Source organism: Myotis brandtii, unplaced genomic scaffold, assembly GCF_000412655.1.
Source record: "Myotis brandtii unplaced genomic scaffold, ASM41265v1 scaffold70, whole genome shotgun sequence".
NCBI lineage: Eukaryota > Metazoa > Chordata > Mammalia > Chiroptera > Vespertilionidae > Myotis > Myotis brandtii.
Window position 1 is genome coordinate 831,353 of NW_005370741.1, and position 4,218 is coordinate 835,570.

A 4,218-nucleotide genomic window follows, 5' to 3' on the forward strand; every position below is an offset into this window, starting at 1 on the left:
AGCAGCTTCCCTTTGTCTTCCCTCTTTGTAGCCAATTAGATATGCTGTTCAAGGAGAAAACAATTTAGGCAAAATTGTGACCTGACAAGATGTATCCCAGGGCAGAACTGATAGTGCTCCAGGGTGGCTGGCCAATATCTCAGCAGGGACAAGGAAAACAGGATTTGCTCTTTGCCAAAATTGCAGAACAGCAGAGTTTCTAGAAATAACGGCAACACTCGATATGATGGTTTATGATTTCCTAAGGCACTTCATATGAATTATCTTATTTTCCATTTTGAGCTTCTCATCATCCCAGCTGTGAGAAAGATGGGGAAAAAGAGCATTATCTCTGCTTGTCCTGTGAAGATTCATGTGTACCCTGGCCAGCATGGCTCAGTGGTTGAGTGTTGACCTATGCACCAGGAGGTCACGGTTTGATTCCCATGGCAGGGTCGCTGGCTCGATCCCTAGTAGGGGGCGTGCAGGAGGCAACCGATGAATGATTCTCCTCATTTATGTTTCTATCTCTCTCTCCCTTCCTCTCTGAAATCAATTTAAAAAAATATAAAAAAAGATTCATGTGCAGATGTCCAGAAAGATAAGGTGATTTGTCCAGTCTTAAGGGTGGTAAGAGGTGGGACTTGAAACCAGGTCTCCCAACTCCAAGTCCAGAGTTTTCTTGATGAACTAGCTATATTGCCCCTTGTCAGGATTCGACTGTCTTGCAATAAAATGGGTATAAAGTTATCTTGTTATTGTCTTTATTTGCATGACCCTAATTTCTGATGATATCAAACATCTTTTTGTATATTTTATTGGCTATATTTCTTTCCTCCTTAATAGAATTCAGATAAAATATTTAGCCCATTTTTTTATTGGGTTGCTTTTCTATTATGGCTTTGAAAGAATCAATATATTGATTATATATTACAGATAATAAACGTTTGTCCATTATCTATGTCACATTTGTAATTTGCCTTTATTTTGGGGGTCTTTTAATAAACAATAATTCTTAGTTTTAATGTAGTTTAATTTGTCAATATTTTCTTTTTTTTGTTTATCATTTCTCAGATCTTTAATCAGTATTTTTCTACCATAAGGCCCAAAATAATATATTCTCCTATATTTTCTCCTGAAAGTTTTCATTTAATATTTTTGTCCATTTAGAATGGATGTCAGTGTCTGATATGAGGTGGGGAATCCAATGTTACGTTTTCCCATACAGACAATCAGCAATACCAGCTTCCTTTCATCTCTGACATATATCACTGTTTCATATTTGTGTGGGTCTGTTTCTTGGCTCTCTATTTTGTCCTGCCGGTCAGTTTGTGTGTATTTGTGTCAATACCATCTTGATTTAATTAGCTATTTTTATGTCTTGTATGTACTAGGCAAGCCACCGCCCCCCCCCCCTCCCGTCTCTTCTTCTTCAGCAATGTCTTGATTATTGTAGGACTTTTGCTGATTTACATTTAACTCCCAAAGTGAGATCATAATGTTACTATTAGTTTACACCTTGCTTTAAAAAAACTTAATAATACATTGTGGCTATTTTGTTATTACATAAAAGTTGCCATTGACATATTATGGTAAAATATAATTTTTAATGGCTGCATAATGTTATTATTTATATGTGTCATAATTTATTTATTCCATCTCCCATTTTTGGATATTAAAGCTGTTGCTAAATTTTCATTATTATAAGCAATTCCGTGATGAATGCTGTTGCAGCAAAATCGTTGAAAACTTCTATAACTTTATTTTGGGTGGATTTCTGAGTCAGAATTTGCTCAATTTTAAGAATTTTGATATAAATTGCTATATTATTTTTAGAAAGTTCATATAAACTATGTAACAGGGTAGGACTTAAGGCAGACACCTTGTTAACAAAATAATCATTTTAAAAAGTTTTAATTTGATAGGCAAATAATTTGAAACAAGTTAAATTTAGATTACATATCTAAATTTAGATTGGATTAACACATTTTATGTGCATATTTTTCTAGTGAACAGCCATGGGTTTTGTACACTGAACACTCTCCTAAGCACCTTCTCCTTTTGTTCCATCAGAGGAATTGAGCCCTGCCCCCCAGGCCCATGGCCAATCAAACTGTCACCGTGAGGGAGTTTATTTTGCTGGGATTTGCCCTCAGCAGGCAGGTGGAGCTGCTGTTCCTGTTGCTGCTGCTGTCCACATTCCTGCTGACCCTCCTGGGAACCTGCTCATCATGTCCATTGTGCTGTCCTACTCCTGTCTCCACACCCCCATGTACTTCTTCCTGTGCAACCTCTCTATCCTGGACATCCTCTTCACCTCAGTCATTTCTCCAAAAGTGTTGGTCAACTTAGCATCTGGGGATAAAACCGTTTCCTTTGCTGGGTGTATCACCCAGTGCTATTTCTACTTCTTCCTGGGCACGGTAGAGTTTCTTCTGTTGACAGTCATGTCCTATGATCGCTATGCTGCTGTCTGTTACCCGCTGCAGTACAGCACCATCATGAGACCGTCTGCCTGCATTGGGACTGTTGTGTTTTCTTGGGTAGGAGGCTTCCTATCTGTGCTCTTCCCAATCATCTTCATCTCTCAGCTGCCCTTCTGTGGCTCCAACATTATTAACCACTTCTTCTGTGACAGTGGGCCTTTGCTGGCCTTGGCCTGTGCAGATACCACTGCCATTGAGCTGATGGATTTCATGCTTTCGTCCACCGTCATCCTCTGTTGCAGTCCTTGTGGCCTATTCCTATACGCACATCATCTTGACGATCGTGCGCATTCCTTCCTCAAGTGGAAGGAAGAAGGCCTTTAACACCTGTGCTTCCCACCTGACAACAGTCATGATTTCTAGTGGCATCACAGTGTTTATCTATGTGACACCCTCCCAGAAAGAATATCTGGAGGTCAACAAGGTCCCTTCAGTACTGAGCAGTGTTGTGACCCCATTCCTCAACCCCTTTGTATATACTCTGAGGAATGACACGGTGTTGGGGGTCCTAAATGACGTGTGGGTCAGTGCAAGCAGTTTTAGAAAAGAGGATGATGACAATGCTGAGGAGCAAATTGTCCTCTTACAAAGATCAATAAGGAGGGGCTAGTCCCTCTTTCTCTTCACCACCATGTATGTAGTGTATCAATTTCCTGCCATAGAAAGATAGGACTTGCTTTACCAAAGGGATGAGCTAGCTAAGGGATCCTGAATGGTTTCTAGTGGAAAGAAGACTTAGCTTGGAGACAGGGACTTGAACTCTAGCCTTGATTCTAACTTGAATTCTGTGGCCACAGCTATGTCACTGTGTCACCAGCCACTGACCTCTAGTGCTCTCATTGGAAGTGTGTCAGGGCTGGACTTGATGATCTCTAAGTCCCATCCACAATGAATATTCTAAGAATTACAGAGCCTTGCAACCTGTGTCCTATTCAAAGTCCCAACACGTTTGGCTTCATTTCCTCATGGATCCTGACCATAACTCTTCTACCAGCTGACACAAAGTCCTTCCTGGTCCCCTCCTCATGGATCCTCTTTCCTTTCATCTTCTCTAGGAATCTTTCTAAGAATAACCTTTATTATTCTCTAGTCCACTGTCATATCCTCAGTGGACATTTGTAATGATTGTGGTGGATATATGTAGTCTGTTATTTATTTATTTTTATTTTTTAATTAAATATGTTTTTATTAATTTTAGAGAGAAGGAGAGAGAAACACTGATGAGAAACCCAAGTTTATAGCATGAACTGTAACCATAAATCCTTAGAACATATGAAGAAAGGTACTGATTGAGTGGCATGTTCATAGTGATTTCTTAGTCCTAGGAATGTTAGGAATGGCCCATTCAGATGGAGTGTGTGTGTGTGTGTGTGTGCGTGCACATCTCAGCATGCACCCATGTGTGTAGGCCTGGTAGTGTAAACAGGGCACTCTGGTTGACCTTCTTCAGGCCTTTCTTGCACCTGCTCCTGAGGAATGTGTTGGCATGGTGTTGGGAAAATCAGATCAGCATGTTGTGCAGCCTCCCAAAGTGGTTCTGGAGTAAGGAGATGAACTTTCAGAGCCATAGGCCCTACTTCTCCACATCAGGGCCTTCTGAGTCAGGTGTCAGAGACAGGGTCCCTTAGACCAGTGCTTGTAGACGGGGGCAGAAGAATCTCTTAGGGAATTTTAAAAAAATATATATTTTTATTGATTTCAGAGAGGAAGGGAGAGGGAGAGATAGAAACATCAATGATGAGAGAGAATCACT

The 4,218-nt window shown here is 40.4% G+C and overlaps 1 pseudogene; it reads left to right on the forward strand.

Moving 5' to 3' along the window:
* Positions 1–2,079: 2,079 nt before the first annotated feature.
* Positions 2,080–3,106, forward strand: LOC102262656 (annotated as a pseudogene).
* Positions 3,107–4,218: the final 1,112 nt, after the last annotated feature.